The sequence below is a fragment of the Ambystoma mexicanum genome, chromosome 10 (assembly GCF_040938575.1).
Source record: "Ambystoma mexicanum isolate Mex_15411 chromosome 10, UKY_AmexF1_1, whole genome shotgun sequence".
In the NCBI taxonomy this organism is placed as follows: Eukaryota; Metazoa; Chordata; class Amphibia; order Caudata; family Ambystomatidae; genus Ambystoma; species Ambystoma mexicanum.
Window position 1 is genome coordinate 705,500,528 of NC_090932.1, and position 22,860 is coordinate 705,523,387.

Consider the following 22,860-nt stretch of genomic DNA (forward strand, 5'->3'; position numbering starts at 1 on the left):
TCTAACCCTGACAATTTGAATTTGGAGCATTGTACTCGCGAGCACAATTATTTAACCAGGTAACACCAGAACTTTGATATGCCTGGGAAATTGTCTGCCTGCTTTAGGGCATTATTCCGCAGCAACAGACAATCTTTGGAAGATAGCCGTCCCGCATCACAGGAGGGGTCGCCGGCATGTACTATGTACTGTAAGAAAGGCTTTGGTAGTATAGCATTTAATGACATTTGGCACAGACAGACCAGACATAATTCTAATCTACGGTGGCCAACCAATGATAGTTTTGAAATCCCTCGTATAAACTATTTAGAGTCTGGATTAGTAAAGAAAAAGGCTAGACCTACAGCATTTGACGCATTGCAGAGTTGGAAAACCGAAGCTCTGCAGCTACAAAAGAGTAGAGAGAAACATATGCGTAGACATATGACAAGTGTCGAAAAGGCATGGTTATATGATCAAAATAAACAATTGGAGTCAGTTAGGAACACGGACAGGGCGTTTCAATTAGGCATTCAGAAAATCTACCCTTCAAGAGATTTTCATACGTCAGATTAATTGATTAATAAACTTTTGCATGAACGAAGGCCCGATGCCTCTGCGGCACCTCCGTACGTCCCACCTCCTGGCGCTTTGCCCCTTCCCGTTGTTGTTCCCACTCCTATAGTTCCTCCGGTCCTCCCTGCTGTTCCTCCTGTTGTTCTTCCAGCCGTCATTCTTTTGCCTGCCCCCTTGCTTTCACCTGTTGATATTCAGCATGTGCCTACTCTTCTTCTTCCAAGTGATTCTGCATCGCTTATAGTAGACCAGGGAACGAGACCAAGGGTTGTAATACTGTGTCTCCAGACAAAAAGAGTGAATTGATTGTTTGGGCTAAACATTGTATGGAGAAGGGTGAACAAGCCAATGTTTTTTCCACACTTGAAAATTTAAAAAGTATTCCTGAGAAAAATGTTCTTATTGAAGGATTAGAGACTCATTTGAGTATAATGTGGAATAGACTAAATGATGTAGATTTCCCACAAGGGTTACGGGATTTGAACGCCTTAGTGTTGTCCAGAGATACTGCGGAGAAGGTATATGAGCATGTTGAGAGGATTTTTGAATATAGGAAGGATTTGGAAGAGTTACAGAATGAGGAAGCAGATGGTGGTATTTTAGGTATTATGTACTTACAGAAACGGTATTCTCCTCGCCGAGAATTAAAAGGAGAGGAAGCGCAAATTTGTATAAAGGATGCGATAAGATGGATTTGGGATGTGTCGATAACTCCAGATGAAGTATATGACACATATAGTCAGTATACATTAGACATGCAAAAGAAAGTTATACAGGTGATGGTAGAGCACCTGCAGAATGAGTGTGTAAGAAGAAAGATGTGTTGTCCCGCAGAATTGTTGTGTTTATAAGAGAGCCTTTTCGATTGATACTTCTTTGACTGCCTTAGCGCTTGATTTGGCTCTGTTGCTTAGTAAACGTTCGGAGCTGCCTACTTCTCAGTTGCCTATGAGAAAGGTCCCTCCGACATTTGTCCCAAAGGTTGAGGTTGCGGCTGATGCTGCACAGGGAATACTCGCTGTGAACATTCCCGCACATTATGTATCACAGTTTGTTCACGTCCCGTTTTCAAGACAGGAAGTGAACACCATAAAGCAATCTATTCCCGATATAAGAAAGAATCTGACCGGATTGTATAAAGAAATAGAGTCGGTCTGACAGTCGTCGGTATTCACCTTAAGTGATATTGACCTATTATTTCCCGTACTCCTGCCAGTTGATTTGTGGAAACAGATTAGGACTATAGATGACATACCTGGGTTGGGAGATACATGGGATAACATGGTTAGGCTAGATAGAGTAAGACCAGCTGGCGAACGACCACCCTCAAGTGATATTAACCTTGCCTGATAGAATTATTGTAAAATTGAAAACTATGGTTCCTGAAAAAGAATCATTTGGGACATGCTTACGGCCTGTGTCCAAGTAAAGTCTGAGGGTGCTACCGATTTCTTCAATCGGTTCGAGCAGGTATTCTCAGATTTCAGTGGACAAGAATTAGGCACAGAGGCAGGGAAAAGGCTGTTTGTCGACAAATTTGTACGTGGATTGCTGCCTGACATCCAGTTACAGATTATGTCTTCTGAAAGCGCTTGGCAGGCGAAGTCTCAATCAGAAGTACTGCATATGGCTCAGTACTATGAAAATCGTGTAAATACTGAAAAGGAAAAACTTGAGAAAAAGAAGGGATGACCTGAAAACTTAAGTTTTATTACAGCAGATTGTTAGAAGCCCTAGAGGGGGTAATCAATTTAGAGGTCAGTACATTCCACAGGGAAGTGCGCACTTGGCTCCGGTAACCATTAACCAGTGTGCCTATTGCCGGCAGGAAGGCCACTGGCACGCACAATGTCCGACCTTGCAGCAAAGGTCATTTGGGAACATGGGTAGACGATCCAGAGATTGCCCAGGTGCAAGGGGCCCTGGCAAAGGTCAGTTTGCACCAGAATCACAGCAACCTCCTTCGCAAGATAAGCAAGTTTTGAAATTGGATAATAGAAACATTTTTGATCACCCTTCTGCCGCGTACCTCTCTGAAGAGCTTCCTTTTGATAATATTCTGTTTCGCTAGGACTGCCCGAAGCAGGATTTGGAACCCAAGCCTATTCCCGTTCATTAGAAAGGCCCCTACGTTGAGATGGCGGTGGGAAATAGGAAGCATCTTTTTTTAGTAGATACGGGAGCACAGACATGTTCCATTGATCATTCACGGGTTCCAAATATTCCCCTGTCAGGGCAGTCCAACGTTTCCGTAGGGTTTTCAGGCACACCTGTAGTTTGTCCGGTCTCTTTGCCGGTACCAATAACACTGGGTCCCTTCATGGAACAGTGTCCATTTCTACTTACCACAAACTGTGGGGAGAACTTGCTGGGGCTAAATTTATTGAAGGCATTGCATGCAGTAATACATTGTTCTCCGGACAGAGTTCTGTTAACGATTTCACCTCAGCAATCACTCGCCTCTCAGTTTTTGATTCGACCTTTACCACCAGAATTTAGTAATGTTCCAGAATGCTTATGGGCAATTGATGATAATGTGGGCATTCTTCAAATTGAACCTGTTAAAATTATTTTGAAACATGGAGTAAAATTGCCTTGCATCCTCCAATATAAGATCTCATTTGAAGGCGAACAGGCTTTGAAATGTATAGTTTCTGATTTTGTACATCGTGGAGTAATTGAGGAGATTACGGGTAGCATATGTAACAACCTAATTTTGCCAGTATACAAAAAAGGTGATAATGCGATTCCCTTTAATTTTATAATTGATTTACGTGCTATTAACAAAATTGTGGCTCCTCAATTTCCTATTGTACTTGATGTTACAACGATATTAACCATGAGTCCGACTTCTGCCACTCATTTTAGCGTTGTTGATCTTAAAACGCGTTTTTCAGTATTCCCATACACAAGGATAGCAGGCATTTGTTTGCGTTTACCCTAGGTGGACGCTCGTTTACATACACTCGTGCACCACAAGGGTACACTGAGAGTCCAAGTATTTATAGTTGGGCATTGAAAGAGCAGCTCGATACTCTCGAGTTGCCTACTACTTGCACATTACTGCAATATGTAGATGACCTCCTCTTGGCTGCTGATTCTGAGAGCGCCTGCAAAGAAGGCACTGTGTTGTTGCTTTGTCATCTAGCAAAACATGGCCACAAAGCTTCACTTAAAAAATTCCAATATTGTTGTCAGGAGGTCGCCTATTTAGGCTACCTCCTGTCAAAGGAGGGAAGTTGGTTGACACCTGAATGAATAAAGACTATTTCTGGCATGTCTGTCCCAAATACGCAGAAGGAAGTTAGAGCCTTGATAGGTATGGCTTCTTATTGTAGATTGTGGATCCCTAACTTTTCGTTAACGATTAAACCAATGCTGGCTTTGACAAAGAAGGGCATTTCTTTGCCATTGCCATGGACTTTGGAACACCAGACAGCATTTGATTTGCTCAAATCCGTGCTGTGTTCAGCGCCGGTTTTAGGAACTCCGAATTATGACAAGGCCTTTGTATTGTTTGTGCATGAATGTGATGGATGTGCTTTGGCTGTATTAACGCAGGAGCATGGAGGGAAGAATAGGCCGTGTGGTTACTATACCTTCGCCCTTGTGTCTGTAGCATGCGCTTTGCCAAGTTGTTTGCGCGCTGTTGCTGCTGCTGCTGCGCCTGTAAAACAGAGTGAGGGAATGGTCCTGGGTCATGCGTTAACTCTAATGGTACCTCACTCTGTAGATATTTTATTGAATAGAACTCAAATGCAACACCTCACTTCTGCACGATTGACAAGATATGAACTAATCTTGTTTGCCCCCCACATTCAAATTCAGAGGTGTTGTGTATTAAATCCAGCTGAACTTTTACCTGTCTCGCAAGATACTGTTGATGGTGACGATACGTCACACGATTGCCTTTTTATGACAGAACAGGAGACTAAAGGCAGAATTGATATGAAAGACACGCCTTTGAATAACCCACAAGGAGAGCTATTTTGTGATGGCTCTTGTTTTAAACTTCCAGACGGTGCATCAAAGGCTGTTTATGCTGTCACCACTCTAAGCACAATTGTGGAAACTAAAAGAATTATGCATAACTCTGCGCAGGCCGCAGAAATTATAGCGTTAACTCAAGCTTGTGAACTTTCTGAAGGGCTTACAGTGAATATATATACCGATAGTCAGTATGCTTTTGGGGTGGCCCACAATTTCGGTAGACTTTGGAAAGAACAAGGTTTCTTGACCTCGCACGGAACGAAAATTCAGCACGGCATTTTAATAGTGCGATTACTTTCAGCACTCGCACTCCCTGTTCAGTTAGCTATCATAAAATGTTCAGCACATCAAAAGGTTACAGATGATGTAGGAAAAGGGAATGCTTTCGCCGAACAGATAGCTAAACAAACTGCCACTGATTTCAGTTCAGAAATGTATGCTGTCAAAGAAATTGTAAACGTTTGCACTTTGGGTGAAGGTATCGATGCTGTAAAAGATATTCAAGCGGATGCTACCATAGAGGAAACTAAGAGATGGATCGAGGGTGCAGGGATATTGGATGACGATGGGTGTTGGGTAGACAATATTGAAGGGAAATGGTTACTTCCTGACACCTTCATTACAATGATGGTTATTATGGCTCATGGTCCAACACATGTTTGTGGGCGAAAATTGACTAAAATGCTACACAGTGTATGGGCCAATGATAAGAATTTCAAAACTGCGGAGCGTTTTGTCCAAAGCTGCATGGTCTGCTTGCAGCACAATGTAGGAAAAGGTACCTCGACTCCTAGAGGAAGTTTCGCTCCACCTTCTGTTCCATTTGAGGTTATTCATTTTGATTTTATTGAAATGGAACGTTGCAACAATCTGAAATATGTGTTCGTTGTCATTTGTGCCTTTAGTAAATGGGTCGAGGCCTTCCCGGTTAGAGATGCAACGGCCATAACCACGGCAAAAACTCTGTTGAAAGAGTTTTTTCCTAGGTTCGGGCTGCCGAGAGTCATCTGGTCAGATAATGGGCACACTTTCTTGCCACTGTAATCCTACAAATTTGCAAAGGATTACAGATTGACAAGTGGTTCCATTCAGCCAGACATGCCCAAAGTGCCGGATTAGTGGAAAGGCACAACGGCATTATAAAGAGCAAACTCGCTAAGACGTGTGCTGGCACCAAGCTAAAATGGCCGGACGCCTTACCGATCATGTTACTGTCGATGAGAACAACCCCTCAAACTAAGACTGGGCTCTCTCCCTTTCCGGTGGTAATGGGGAGACCTGCTAATATTTGGGGTATGCCAAAAAGTCACTCATTGCGAGACATAGAAAATATGCTTCTTTCAGATTACTGTAACCAGTTGACTAAAAATCTGTTTTCAATTTATCACCAGGTGCGAAAGGCATTACCTGTGCTCTACGAGGGTCCCGGTCACAGTCTACGACCGGGGAACTGGATCCTCATGAAGGTTTTTGAGAGGTCGTCTTGCCTTGCACCTCGGTGGAGGGGTCCCTACCAAGTCCTGCTAGTCACCCAGACTGCTGTGCGGGTAGCGGGCCGTAAAAAACGGATTCATGCGACACACACCAAACGGATCCCACAGCCCGTGCCATATGATACAGAAGACACAGAATCCATTCCCACTGTTGTAACTAGTGTACCTGAAACAGCAACAACCAACAAGGGAGAATCGGAGACCGCTCCTGAATCCGCAAAGCCGGACAAAACGGCCATCTTGTCTCCGTACTCCCCAACAGTGGAACTTCCGGATCAATCCTTTTCTGATCCCATTTCCAGGAGGAAGTGACTGCAAAATATAATTTGCGCCCAAGGAAGTAAACGTACAGCATGGTCTGACTGTGCGATTGTGAAAATCATTTGACGGCTTGCCTTTTGGCCCGACTGTACGGGAAGATTCTATTGGCTAAGGGTTGTGGGAAAGACATTAAGAAGATGCGCGACTGGAGTCGCCAGCAAATGAACAATTGGTGTTTTTTCGGTTGAAGACGACAATGCCTGCACCCGCTACCGCGCGTATCGAACTTTTAGATAAACATTTGACTAGCAGAGACAATGATCAAGCATGTAAGGGGACCCCCAAAGTGTATTGTTGCCTTTTTGTTATAATTACTGGATTTTTAGTTACTGTTAGGTTTTGGTTATAGTATCTGGAGGAAGCATATCCTGTAGAGGACTTTTTACCGATTGAAAATGTATCTGTTATTCCCACTCCTTCCGTGCAATTGCATACTTTATCGCCTAGAGATTCTTTGCATAGACGGAACTATCAGAATAACACTCTTTTGTTAATAATGAATGCCACTCATGCAATTTTTAATAAGACCAATTGCTGGATCTGCTCACTTCTACCGCAACATGGGGATAAGGGGCTAGGTTGGTATATTTATCCCTTACCTTTGACAACTGCCTGTTACGCTTCTCTTAGAGCACTATTTTTTGGTCGATGGAATAACAGCATCTCAGGGAACTTTGATGGTACAAATTTAAATAGTTTTGAAAAGAATGTTTTGATGCCCCTGGGATGCTCGCTTTTTGCAAATAGAAGTAAGCCAAACGTTGCTTCTGTTAGGCCCTCTGATAGATTGTCTCATCCCTTTCAATCTTTAATCTCTTTCAAAATGGCTCCTATAGGCAATAAGGATGCCACGCCTCCATCTTATTCTGTTAATCATAGCCCCGATTCAGTATCCTTCTGCATACAGAGGAATGGAACACGGTCAATGGGTAATTTTAGAAAGTGCGCAAACGTTGCAAATTTGACTAGTGAAAACAGACCTCTGTACGTAGGTGAACCAGTCTATTTTGTTTGCGGTAATGTGGCATTTCCATGGTTGCCCAGGGATTGGCAAGGAACCTGTTATTTAGAGATTCTATTACCTGGGGTATTTATTGCTAGTACTGTAGAAATTTCAAAGACACGTCCACGACGAGGTGTGAAAGGGGAGACTCCAGCGCAAACTCTAGGAGATATTATGAAATCCTTTGTGCCATTTTTTGGGCAAATTACGAATTCAGAAGATATCAGGGGACTAGCGAGAGTATTGGAGAGAACCATCAACCGGACCACTGACATACTCTATAATATTATGTTAGAGCAGAGAGCGATAAGATTAGTGGCTCTTCAGAACCGGATGGCATTAGATGTCATTCTGGCCGAGCGTGGGGGAGTATGTAAATTAGTGGGGTCTGTAGGGTATTTTGTGTATATTTGGGGCCTAGCGGTATTTTCTTACCGCCAAAAATAAAGTAATTCAGCAATAATCACTCCTTGCATTCAGATTGGGTTTGGTATTTTAGTAATATAGTGGCTATGCATTATTTCAGTACACAGATACATTTAGATGGTATGCATTTTGTTGTGGTATAGTGATGAGCATAATTTCTTTGTTTTATTTGTGTCCCCAACATACAAAACCCCTTTCTTTTGTTTAGACTGTTCTTGTGATCTCTAGAGGCCTCAGGCTTCTACATTATTCAAGAACACCACATTTTCATATGGAATGCCACTTATGGCTGTTATCACTATTTATCTACACCAGTGAGCTATGCTTCCATAAAGTATTCACAATAACGTGGTATAATCACTAATTTATTTACATTAGTGAAACTATTTCCAGAGGCCTCTCTTTCTGCTGACTCATATACGTCCAGCAAACTATTTCATTATGTTCCACTCAGAAAACACATATATATATATATATATATATATATAGAGTGGAAACACGCACACAGCTATTTATCATTGCTCATAACATTACTTTATCTGCATAGAAACTTGGCGCTTTAAGCATCATTCCCTCTATGGCATAATATTTTTTTTAGACACCAAATGAAACAGAAACAAGAATACTCTTAGGCAGACTGTGTTATCACAATTTCATTTTAAAATGATACATTACCATTCGTGAGACAATCCTCTCTGAAATAAAAACATGAGAAAGACAAAATGCAAGAACACTACGAATTTCATTTCATATTTGCAAAAGAGAGAGAAAAATTACATTGTTTGTTTTGCCTTCAGCTGGCAACATTAAAATGTGTCATTTGAACACAGTGAAAAGCTATCGCTATACTGCATGTCTATAATAGGTCTCATGCACATACCGCACCCTCACTTTCATACAAGATAATTACCAGCGAATTGTAGCTGTTTAGCGCGCGAACTCCCCGGACTGGTCGCTTTCTTTAAATGGCTTAAGGCATTCCTTCAAAGCACCCCAGCGAGGACATGCAGTTCTGATCTGCGGTCTCTCAATCCGGTGCTTATTGACTGGAATCTCCAGCCTGGGAAAGTCAGCGATGGACTGGGACGATACCTCTCAATCAGGAAACCCCATAGAAACTCCAGCCAAGTCTTCCCCGGAGCTGTGCAAAATGTCCTCGGCTTTCTTCCTCCCCCAAATGTACCAAGAGACCTCTGTTACAGCCCTTAAGGTGACGTGTCACCAATGAAAATGCACAATAATCTATCCTCCTCTTTTAACAATGGCTTGGCTTACACGGTTTAGAAACTGTATCTACTCATTTCCTTGCATGCAGATTTCGCATCCAGCTAACTCAGTGAAGAAAAAAAATGAATCCAAGTGCACGTTTAAAATGACTTTCAGAGCCTGTTTTTTCCACCTCATTTTGCACTGGAGAACGAACACATTATGATGTTAATAAGTTAATATCATGTTAGTACTGTTAATTATATTAGTTCATTAATCCTCTAATGTGTCTCCTGCAACAGATGCATTTCAGGAGAAAAAAAATTGTGTAATTGCTTGTACCGCATTATAGCAATACATTGATCTCATGCAGTGGTGCTGCACTCCAAAAACACGCTAAATAATCCTACATATCCATTCCTCTTTTCTGAGAATTTTGGCAGTGGTCCAAGCCATAATTGGAAGAAATCCAACTTGCTCCCTTTCTTCTTTTTTTAAAATGTATGCATTTTGGGATAGCTTTCTCTCCCCGTTGTAGCCACTAACATGAGCAACATCTTCATTTTTACTGATACAACAATCAACCATCCTCCCATTATTAGAACCAGGACAGCTAAACCCACTATAGAGCGTTCCCCCCAGGTTCCCCAATTAAATCTTTCCACGTCTATTATACCCAGGTTACTAACCGTAATGTTGTTCTTTCTTAGATTCATTTTCACTACGTGTTTCTCTTTATGATTCAACAAGAATTCTAGGTCCGGGACTATTGGAAATGCATCCCTTTGAAAAAATTCAATATTTTCTACTTGGCTTTCCCAAATGTCATTCGTAACATGAAACAATCTTAACCATCTAATCGACACAATTGTATCCTTTGGAACCTGTAAGTAAAAGACATTATATTTCACCTGTTTAACCACCTATGTTCCATGATTTAAGTGTACTACTGTCAGGTTTTTTAAACAGGTGCTGATCAACCATTTACCTTTGACCATTTTAGCCTGTGCTAATTCTTCACTCCCCATATTACTAATGATCACTTCACATCCTTCTGATATACTTGGGTCAGATTTCAAACCACAAATAGCGTCTGTAGCATCAGGAACAAACGGTTTACCTGGGCACATATAACTTTGTTCTTTAAATTTGACACACGTTTCCAAGTTTGGTATCAAGTAAACTTCAGGCTCCCATGACTGAAATGCCACCACTTCTGGAGTCTTAATCTTAATAAATGTGTCCTCTTGCCAAAATCCCACATTGTGTACCCACTTGGTTTGATAAATAAGTTCAGGAGCTACATATGGGATGCATAGTAAGAACCCAAATTCCAGCCTATCCAAGTCCACATATAATGGCATTGCATTACCCATTTCAAATGCAATTTTTATCTGTATAACATCAATCTCTCTCCTAGTCACCCTTTCTATCATTTGATGAATAATATCCTGTGAAACAAAGTACAATGGTATATGTCCTTGAATCAATTGTGAAATTGCAGTTTGAACTTTTCGCATATAATTCGTTAATAGTCTATCAACAGGACTCATTATATTCAAAATCTCACTAAGTAAGTGTTCTGTCACGCTTAATAATCAGCTTAGTTCCCCGTTGCATCACATCCGCTTGTTCATTCAATATGATCGCAGTTTCATTCAGGAACCTTACTTGTTCATCCAATCCCCCTCTAATCCCATCTAATATTTTTTGTATTATTTCTAGGTCAACACTCAGTTGTTGTGCTTTAGTACTCAGTGTCCCTACTGAAATGGCATTGGCTGTTGATATCGTGGTACCTATTATGGCTCCAACTATAGACATTACCAATGAGATCGCAAGCATCACTGTACATCTTTTTCCTCTCTTCTTAATGTCTGCTGAATTCACAAATGTTTTCTTCAATTGCATCAATATATCTCTTATTGACTGCTTAGCGTGCTCTTTTCTTATTTCCAGCCACTCTTTAGTCTGCTCAGCTTTAATTCCAGTGTTGCTAAAATGTTTTTCTATCACAATATCAGGATTCAATGGTATATAAATGTTCTGGAAGATCATCCTTCTATCACTCATGATGAATCCTGGTGCTTCTTCTACCGCAATACCAGATGCTGGTCCAGGTTCAACGACAACCTGTGCTTCTGAATTTTTGAAGTTCTCTCCGAACATCAACATAATTACCCATATTGTCGGCGTCATCTTCAATGCTGATCGCTTTGCAGCCTTGATCTTCGCCCCCTTCCGGGACTTCTCCGGAATCCGTCCACGTGGGCTCCAGGACTCCATCGTCTCCCGTGGCCTCTAGTGCCGTGTCCTCCGAGTACAAATATGTTAATATTCTAAATCAAATAGAAAAGAAATAAATTAAGTACATATAACTTCACCTTTTTGCCAAAAATAAAACATGCTTTGTAAAATATTTCACCCTTTTTCCTCTTGCTTTCTGAAATTAAACATAGGTTAAAGAAAAAACAAACATACATAAAACAGCATTCAATATTTAATACATCACACCAATTTCATAAATTTTAGCTTCCATTTTTTTAATATATATTTACATATATTACAGTGTTTATTTGCCATTATCATAATCAACCATCTTTATTTAACTTCTCTGCCACTTCTATTGACTAGACCCATTCACTTTACCTTTTTATGTTCAAGGGACTTTATCTGCTTCTACACGCTCAAGTTGTTTAACCTCATGTTTAGGGTGACATGGTTTCATTTGATTTACGTGAACAAACTGCTCTGTTGCCGTTTCACCTTCAGTCTTCAAAATGTTATATACAGGAGAGACCTTATCTATAATTCGATATGGCCCCTGCCAGACTTCTAGAAATTTGGAATTTTCTGTTTACCTTTTCCAAAATGAAATTTATACACCTGATCGCCCACACAATATTCCTTTAATGACGTCTTTTTATCATAATATGACTTTGCACTGTCAGCAGCTCTTTCTAAATTGTTCTGTACAAAAGCAAATGCATGTTGTAAATGCTTCCTCAGTTCATCAATGTATTCATGAACTGTGGATGCGCTCACAAGTGTTTGCTCATGTGTCCTGTATAGCAGGTGTTGTGGTAACACCATTTTCCTACCTGTTAAAACTTCATGAGGGCTAATACCTGTTGCTTTGGCAGGAGTTGATCTGATTGCCATCAGAACCAAAGGTAAGCGTAAATCCCAGCTGGAACCTGCTTCTGCCACAAATTTCTTTAAAATGTCCACAACAGACCTATTGCTTCGTTCAATTCCACCTGAAGAAGCCGCCCGATATGTGATATGTAGCTTTCTCTTCACACCCAATATTTGCCATACGTTACTCATTAGAGAACTTGTAAAATGACCTCCTCTGTCTGATTCTATTCTTTATGGCAACCCAAATCTTGAAAACACATGGTTCACCAGCAATGTGGCTGCTGTTTGCGCACTACAGTCTGGTGCAGGAATACACTCAATCTACTTCGACATCAAACACACCACACTTAAAATATAACGGTTCCCGCTGCTCGACCTCTTTACAGGCCCTGCATAGTCTATTTGCAAATCTGACCATGGAAGAGTTAGGCCTCTTTTCATTAATGGAGCTCTATGCATTGGTGAAGCAGGTTTAAATTGGGCACATACTAGACATCCTCTAGTATATAATTCTACATCTTGGGACATATGTGGCCAATAAGCATAATCTTTTAGTATTTCCATTGTTTTCTGTGAGCCTCTGGTGCCTGCAGTTATAGCATCATGCGCATGGTGTAGCATTAATCCTCTGAATGAAAGGGGTACCACCCACTGTATTTGTCCTGTTATGGACTCTCTAATTATGAGTCCATCTTGTACATTCGTTTTTTATTCTTTAATAGCACCCTCACCTCTTCCTTTCCCATACAATCATTTTCTGTTAAAGGGTTTTGTTCAGGATCTATCAAATGATTATTATAGATTCCCAAAATTCGATCATTCTTTTGTGCCTCAATCAGATCTTGATCTAGTGTATCATAACTCCACTGTACCACTGGTTGATTGGTCTCCTTTGTCGCTTTAGAATGTGTTACTGCATCAGTTTGTATTTCACCCAGTAAATGTTTAATAGGTAGCAATTCTCCCATCACAGCCCCCATTTTAGCCAGGTGATCTGCCTTATCATTTCCCTCCTTATCCTCTCCTCGAGTTTTCAAATGCCCACAAATTTTAGTCCAGTAGATTGTTAAATCATTTTCTGACACCAATTTGTCTATGGCTTGTATAATTTTTCCATGTTTAAGTGGCTTTTTATTGTATGTAATCATGCCTCTCGCTTTCCAGCCAGGTAAATATTCCACAAAGCTATTTCATGCGTAATCAGAATCAGTCACCAGGACAATTTCACTGAATTTATTATCAACTGCAGTAGCAATTGCTTTATAAATGGCTGCCAATTCCGCTACCTGACTGCTTCTAGCACCAATTCTCATCCCTATACTCGGGACACCTTCACACTTCAACCAGACATTCCCTATTCCTGACACTAATTGTTTATCACTGTCATTTTCAATGTGAAAGGCACAACCATCAACATATACAGTTGGCAAGTCTTTGCATGTTTTTTCATCAAAAGCTTCATGTGGTGATTGTTCAAATTCCTGCCAATTAGGTTCCACTTCTATTTCATTTGATACTGGTTTAGCTGCATAGTCATGTAAATCTGCTAAACCTTGAGCAATTGGGCTTTTTTTTATTTTGGCCATATCTCACTTCTACAGGAAAACCCTGTAATGCTAGCGTCCATGAAGTGATTCTGAACTGCGCTAGATTACCTGACCTAATTCTTTTACTCTCTAAAAACTGCAAAGGTTGATGATTCGTCTCAATAATCACCTTTTCTCCCTGAACAATGGGACGGAAATGTTGTAGCGCCCACACAGTGGTTAATAGGGCCTTTTCACATTCATTGAATTTAATTTCAACTTGGGAAAATGCCTTACTTGCATACGCAATGGTTTTGTGATTCAAATCATGTTTTTGGGATAACACTGCTGACATACAATGTTCAGAGAAACCTATGTCTATAAAGAAATCCCTGTCCTTTATCGGATATGCTAAACATGGTGCCTTTACAAGACATTCCTTTAATTTAGCCACTGCCTCAGACTGCTCTTTTTCCCATTTCCAGGGTGTATTCAGTTTAAGCAGTTTAGTCAATGGTTGAGTGATTTCAGCATAATTTTCAATGAACTTTCTGGTATAGCCTGTCATTCCTAATAAACTTTTTACCCCTTTCACATTTTTAGGATCTTTTAGTTTCTGTATGGCCTCTATTTTCTTCTTTTGTGGATTTAGTCCATGTTCAGTCACTTCATGGCCTAGAAAATTCACCTTTTTCTTGCACTATTGTGCTTTTTGTAAAGATACTTTGGCGCCTGCTTTCTGCAATTGGCCAAGAACATGTCTTATTTCATCAAAATGGCTTTTCAAGCTTTCATTTTTTATCAGGACATCATCCACATAAATTATGGTTCCTCTTTCTGCTGCATCAGGCATAGCCTTCCTCAAAAATATGCCAAATTCACTCCCACTATTGACGTATCCGAATGGAGTTCTAACCCATGCGTATGGAGTCTTATCAAATGAAGAAGGAAATAAATTATGTATCTCCTCTGCCAATGGTACACACAAATATCCAGAGGTGGGATCTAATGTGGTGAACACTTTTGAACCATGACCCTGAGCTAATCCCTGATCAATGAATGGCAGTGGCCATCTGGATACTGGTACTCTTTTATTTAACTCTCTCAAATCTGCACACTGTCGCCAATTGACCGTTTGGTTTTAACACACCTAAAATAGGTCTATTGGATGTGCTATGAATGGGCCTGATGATTCCCTGCGACTCCAAATTTTTAATAATCTCTGCCAATGATTCTAAACATGCCAGCGGTAGTCTATACTGGCGTACAAATACTGGGCTTCTGCTACACCCTTCCAGAAGTGTGGCCACATGTAAATTAGTTAGCCCACAATCATAAGCATCTTTTGCAAATACATCTTTGAACTCTATAAATATCTTCCTCAATTCATTCCTATCCTCCTCGTTGTCACATGCGTCCCCTAACAAAATCTGCTCCTCTAGCATTTTGGAAAAATCTGGAAAATGTTCTGGCATGGGAATCTCTGCGCTTTCCTCTAATTGTGTGGCTGTGTCTCTTTGTAAAGCTGCCACATTTAAATGTTTTGGAATATCAGCTTCCAATTCAATGGGCTGATTTTCTATTTCATTTTCATTTAAGTTAAATGTTATGCAATCCTATTGATGACAGCACACTGTCTCACTTGAATCATAAGGGTACACAGAATGAATTCCAAATATCCCTTTGGGCTGAGAGTCCAGGTATTCTGGCAATTCACCCTTAGCATCTACATACTGTTCAGGGATATTTCCAATCACCATGTTATTTAGATCAGCAGTGTATTGTGAGTTTTCCTCTAAATGAATATTCTGATAACCTTTATTATTCACCATAATTTTTACAGACCCTTCACCCACATCTACCAATGGAATGTATTCATAATCCAGGCCCTGCTGTTTTATGGATTCATTCAGACACACAAATGCATCAGAATCTTTCATCTGCTGTCCATTTTTGCACTTCAGTGTTATTGCAAACTGCTTTGTGAATGCAGGGATAACAGTATCTTTCCTCATTTGTAATTCAATTGCATAAGGGATCAGCTGTGCGCAATGATAAGCCCTTCCTTTGTCTTCAAATTCAGGTGCCGGCCCACCTATGCGTGACCATATCTTTTGATTAAGGAAATCTAGCACCATACACATTCTGTGCATGATGTCATTGCCCATGTAAAAGTCATTTTGCGTTCCACACACTATCCAAACATTATGGTAAATAGTTTTTTGTCCAATGCTAATTTTCATCACTAATGGCAGGGGCCAGCAAGTGGAGATACGTATTTGAGAAAAAGACGGCAGGGGATAACTTTAGCAATATTGAAAAGTTGCTGGCAATATTGGTAGGGAGCGAAGCAACAAGATTTGTCAGGAAGCAGGATATTCAGGGGTGAAATTGAGCTCTACATACATGCCCTAATTTTCAAGGACAAAGTAACGGAGCTCTTATCAGACATTAAAAAACCACTGAACGTTGAAGAGTGCTCCCTCTCATTCTAAGTTTTGATCTACTGAGTTGAATTTGATGTATTTTATGTACTGTTTATGCACATTTGACTCCTTCTCTTCTTCTACTTTCTTCTTTTAGCCTCCCCCCTGTGTTTTTCTTCTTTTCTTATTTTTCCCCTACTCTTTCCATACTCTTCTCCCTTTTTGAGTTTCTTTCGTCGTCTTCTGCTGTTTGCTTTGGTTTTGATCTTACAACTAACTTGTAAAAATCACTTTGGTGATTGAAACTCTCAAACTCGTAATAATAAAAACTAAAAAAGATGCATTACATGTGAATACATTTTACAAACTTCCAAAATCACCAGCTCTACAATAAGAACATACAGAATATAGCATAATCTTACATGACGATCATTCAACATACCTTATGTAATTCAGAGGCAAAAGCAGAATAGGAAAAATCAATATGTTGGCCAATCAACCAATGATTTCTGCAATATCTTCAGAGCTATTATGGAAAATGAAGTGGACCAGTGACTAGCTAATAATTGTAACCATTCAGACTACTCCTTCTCAAACATGAGGATTTTTGCTGTGTGTGTTGGACTGTAAAGAAAACTTCTGGATTAAGCATTTAAAATCATTGCATGCAGATGCACTGAACTTCAGTGGCAACACCAGATGATCTATGCATACCTGATCAAAACTGCACTCATGGCTTCTAGACATGGCTTCTAGACCTGGCTTCATCGGAGGCAGAAGCTTAATTGCCTACCTCAAACTCTCACATCTGTAGAGCCCCCTTTACAGTACTGTAGGTTGCTACTGGACACCATCAAGATGACCCATCCTTGCCCCCACCCTGATAAATGGATGAAAGTAGATGCAGAGAATTCTTCCAATGGAGAGCCTGATTTAACTAGCCAACTTGACAAGATGCTGTCCATCATAGAAAATGTAAAGCAATCCATTGATAGATTCAGGCACATTGCCCTTAAAATGTGGCTGATCAGAAAGGAGGCTTCTAAACAGGTGCAAACAAAGAAAATAATTGAATCAGAGATAGATCACATTGGAGCCACCAAAAATAAGAGATCACCCCTCTTCATTCTGTCAAAAGCTACCAGCAAAAAGGTTGCTTTACCGGAAAAATATTCTCTGTGTGGTAACCCGAGAGTGAGTGATTTCCCTGAGGGGGTTGAGAGGACAACTCCATTGAATCACTTTAAGTTCTCTATCTAAGATCCTGAACTTGCGATACAGAAAGCTACTGCAGATTGAAGGTGCAGGGGACTCTTGAAACCCTGCTGAAGGTCAATGCCCTAGACCCTTTATGGTCAGATCCTAACAGTACCTGTTGAAAGAAATGTTGTTTAATCAATGAAGGAAGCATCAAACTGTCACCTGAGGTGCAGAGGATTCCAGAATTATGGTCTTCATTAAAAGATTACATATATATATATATATATATATATATATATATATATATTCAGTGAAAAAACGTTGTTAAAGGGACGTTATGGTTCCAAGTAAAACCGAAAAACCCTTGAAATTCGCCAGTTATGGTAAGCTAAGCAACCATAACTCGCTCCACCACCATGCACTGCTAAGCATAACACCCAGGAAATCAAAGATGACATCACAAATGTCATTGATGACATCACTGATGACATCACATGTGCATTTACCTTTCATGAAAAGTCTGTACAAGGGATTCTTAGTGTAATGTTAATAAAACAAAGTGTCAAAGATTATTGGAATAAATATCAAGTGCTAATCAGTACATTAAGCTATGCATTGATATAAATAGCATTCTATTACTAACTTCAATCCAGCATACTAAGGTACTCATGTAGAAACATAGCCATTGTGGGCAGCATACATGATGGAGGTGCAATATTCATAGGCTTGCCATGATGAATAGTGAAATGATAACTGTTTTCATATTAGAGTTTTGCGTATAGTGAAACTTGTGATAAGTAGGTAATAAAACCCACTTACTACATAATTGCATTATTATAGACAAATCAAAAAGAGCCAACACCACATACTTCAATTCCCTTGTATATATTCATATTTGTAAGAAAAAAACCATCAATAGTAGCAGAAAGTGTTCATGACCTAACTGATTACCTTTATGCAGAGAAATGATTGCTCTGTTTCAAAGCTGTTACTTACCCTATCTATATATATATATCACATGATGTGTCTGGACCCTAAGGAAAATAGTGTGAGTACAACATATAAAAATATGAGTATATACAGGGGAAGTACAGTAATAAAAAAAAACATCAAAACTAACAGAAAGTGCTGATAAATCTACTGATAATTTTGATGCACAAAAAGGATTGCTGTCTTTCAAGGTTGTGTCTTCCCCTATGTATATGTTTCATATGATATGACTGGACCATAAGGGAATTATTGTAAGAACATACTTGAAGGATAGGTCTACAATTATAGTACATTTACAATTTTTAGTTCCTGACTGTTACTGAAGAAAATCATGTGGCCTAGATATGTCAGGAAAGGAAAAAAAGGGGAGTCAGACATGTGATGTCATCAGTGATGTCAGCAATGACATTTGTGATGTCATCTTTGATGTCCTGGGTGTTAGGCTTAGCAGTGCACGTTGGTGGCGTGAGTTATGGTTGCTTAGCTTACCATAACTGGCGAATTTCAAGGGTTTTTCGGTTTTACTTGGAACCATAACGTCCCTTTAACAAAGTTTTTTCACTGAATTTGAAAGGTTTTTAGCAGCGCAACTTAACCATAACGTCCATTTAACAAAGTTTTTTCACTGAATTCCATAGGTTTTTAGTAGTGCAACTTAACAATAATGACTTTGACTTTATATAAATGTCATATGGAACTGACTGAATCTCTTCTACTGTACTTGATGTCCGCAAACTCATTTAATGTTCGCGGACATGTTTGAAGAACAGTACCACTACCTAAAAACTCTGGGGGGTGTATGTTTGATTGTTATATCATAACATAGGAACATTTAACAAATTCAAAAAGGAGCACACAAACACATTATATGTATTAATACATAAGAAATGCAACCCATATATGCAACACACTAACCATTCATTTAAATGCACTATGTTCTAAAATGGAATATACCACAAGAAGATAAATTGGCTTCCAACATAATTACCTCACAGACACGACAGAACTGAGAACAAGAGCAGACCCACTCAGTACATAGGACATATCTTACCTGAAATAGTAAGTGTACTTAATTTTATTCATATATTTATAAACTTTCTGTATTAGATAAAAAAAAATATTATCTTTTTTTTTTCTCACAGAAATGTCTAGTACTCTTGAATGGCTAGAGGAGCATTTCCCACATGAAGAAATGTCACAAGATAGTGAAACTAATGGTAAACACTTTATAATATAAACCATTTAATTATTATTATTTTATATACATTTAACATATATATATATTTTTTTGTACAGAGCATACCAAAATAGAAAATACTTCAGAAAAACCTGTTATGGATAACACTTTCCACAGTACAGAAGAAAAAATGGATTTATTGTTGACAAATTTCAATAAATTGAAAATTTTTGTGGAAGAGAACTTTAAACCAAAAACCTCGTACTATTGCCCCACATGTACTTGTCCCTCCTCACCATATCCCAGTCAATTATCCCCAAACCCTCTCCATAACCCAAAACGTTTTGATGAGACTTCCATCCCTTCTTCACCTAATAACAATCATGTTGAAACCCCTAATTCTCCTGTTTTTGTTTCTGTTTCTGCCTCACCTTCTCTGTCATAAATTATTAATATATGTTAAATAAAGTTTAATTTTTTATTGTGTTGTAAATAGTTTCATTTTTTTTTTTCTTTTTCTAAATGTAGGTGTCCGCGGACAGTGCAGGTGTTCTGATATGTTCGTAAATAAACGAAAACGGAGGTGTCCTGAAGAACACTACACCTGTTCGTAGTGTTCGCTAGCAAGTTGAAACTGTTCTAAGAACACACGCAGTGTCCTGAAATGTTCGTAAAGAAACCAAAATGAAAGTGTCCTAAAGAACACTATACCTGTTCGTAGTGTTCGCTAGCAAGTTGAAACTGTTCTAAGAACAGACGCGGTGTCCTGAATTGTTCGTAATTAAATGAAAATGGAGGTGTCTTAAACAACACTATACCTGTCCATACTGTTCGCTAGCAAGTTGAAACTGTTCTAAGAACACACGCAGTGTCCTGAAATGTTCGTTTCACGTGTGACGCATTTTTAATTACCTCAGGACCCGAACAGTGTCCGTAGAACATCAAGGCGCATGCGCTAACCAATCTCCGTGCATTCCGTGTCCTGCGGACAGGTGCTTCCTTTGCGGACATGTTCGCGAACGGATCATATGACCGCGCCCACGCTGATCGCGTGTTCTTAATGCGGACACTGTTCGTGTCCCCAAACAATTTAAAAGTACATTTTCAATTAATCCATAATATTTTTCAATAAAATCTCACCATGGCACAAGTCCCACATAGTAATCCTGAGTTTCTACATACCTTTTGAAACCTGTTGAACTTTTTTTGTGTTCGATCTGTCCGCGGACAGCGCGCATGTCCGCAGACCGCGAACAAGCACCCCTATAAAAGACCACGCCCTAGAGCTTATTCTCATTGTGTTTCTGGCTATTCTTCGGAACACAGCGATTTTTGCTGCCACCTGCAGATTACACCATCATCGAGATGGCATCCATTGCTGAACTACTGCCACCTGGTGCTGCACCTGCTTCAGCACCACCCCACCCCCTCCACCACCACCACCACCTCCCCAAGGGCCTGAAGAGGGGAACAGGAGTGAGGATGCAGAGGAGGAAGAAGAGGATGATGAGAATGAGGTAGAGGAAATCCCTACTACCCGCACTAGGCGTGAGTCTTGGGTGTGGCGGTTATTTACCATTCATGGGAATGGTCCTAAGGCTCGTGCGAACCGTGTTACCTGCAATGAGTGATACTCAGTCGCAGGAAGCACAGTAAGTACATCTTTGGGACCACTACTATGAAGCGACATCTGAGGTCATTTCACTCTGGGGCTATTCGCAGGGTTGTACCTTGCGAAGAACGTAGCAGGTTGATTTCCTCTACTTCATCCTCTGTTTCTGATCCTGTCACCACAAGGACCACCTCTGTGGGATAGTGTCTTCCTCAAGCTGCCTCACAGGCCATACAGAATGCTGATGACCCTTACCTTTCGAGGGTCACAGTTGTATGTATATACTGTGACACAGTACTCTGCAGGGGGGAGCGACTTCGTAGTGCTTTTGAGACTATCGTCTCAGAGCACGAGAAGATCTGCTCACTACCCAAATAAAACCCACTCTACATCTTCCTCTCTCAGCTCGCCCTTTCTTATCCCTGTGGTTGGTGTCCCCCCCCTTTACCTTCCTTTCCCCTCCTCTCCTAGTGTGTGTATAAAAAACCCCCAAAAAATATAAAATAACAAAAAATCAAAAAAAAAATAAGGCTCTTTTCAGAGCCGCCTTTCACAGTTAAAAAAAAGAAGTGGAAATAAATGAAGCAGGGCCCTTTGTATTTTTTAGAAGTTCGCGGACAGTTCGCGAACATTTAAAAAATTGGGTTGCTACCCTATCACAAACATTGCAATTTTCTCTGGGAGGAAGTGGTGGCTCTGAAAAGAGCCTTTGGGAGGTGTTTGTAAGTCAAAAATTATAAATGCTTAACACCTACTTCAAAATGGATGTTGTAATTCAAGGTTGCAATGCATTTTGTACATTTCTCAGAAAAATCTGATAGAGACCATCTTACTTATGGTGGCAATCTCTGCGAAAAATGTTTGTACTACGAAACAGAATATTTTCATTGTGAAAAGAAGACATGCCAAAATCTCTTAGAAAGGCACAAACAGCTTTATTAACATTGTGCCTTGCTTTTTCCATTTGTGGACCAAATGAAGAAGAACGAAGCCACATTTGTCTCTGCGCAATCCGTGAAAATATCACTTGAGAATTAGGAAACATGTCCATAACCTTCCTAAGTCCTTCTTTCATAGCAAATTGCAAAAGAATTCCAGTCACATGTCCTAAACTGTTCCCTCCACAATGAATTACAATTATGTCTGGATGTTGCTCTGTCTCCAAAGTAGCACAGAGAAGTAGCAAGTCCAACCATTTCATTCCACGTACTCCATGCCAGTGTACTTCCACATGTGGGAATCCAAGATCTACAGCTACTCCACAGCTTTCTGCATGCACCTTCAACCAATATATCCATGAATCTCCCAAAAACCATACAATCTTTTTCCTAAAACACACAGACACAGCTATCTGTTGTTCTCTCAGCAAAAACAGTATATGAGAAACTCTCTTCTGGCACAACACACCCACTAAACTTTGCTGACCAATCCCTTTCAGTACTCATTCTCATTTGCATGACATCTGAACCCAAAAATCCCCGGATGTAACTCCCGACTTCCGCGAACTACCGCCATGTCCGCGGACATATCGTAACATGAACAGCCTTTCTACCATTTCCACTTCACTCTCTCTGCCATTCCCTCATTGGATGTAGCTAAGAAGTCACATGACCATGCACCAATCACATTCAAGACCTCTACATCTAACTGCATCATCATAGATCAGCACTGCAAATGTAGTGTGAATCTCTCCGAGTACAAGCGTCATATCATTGGCAAGCACCATCTACCAGAAATACTGTACAAGTCTCCAAGATTTCTACTTGCAGCTCCTTGCATATCCATATGCATGAA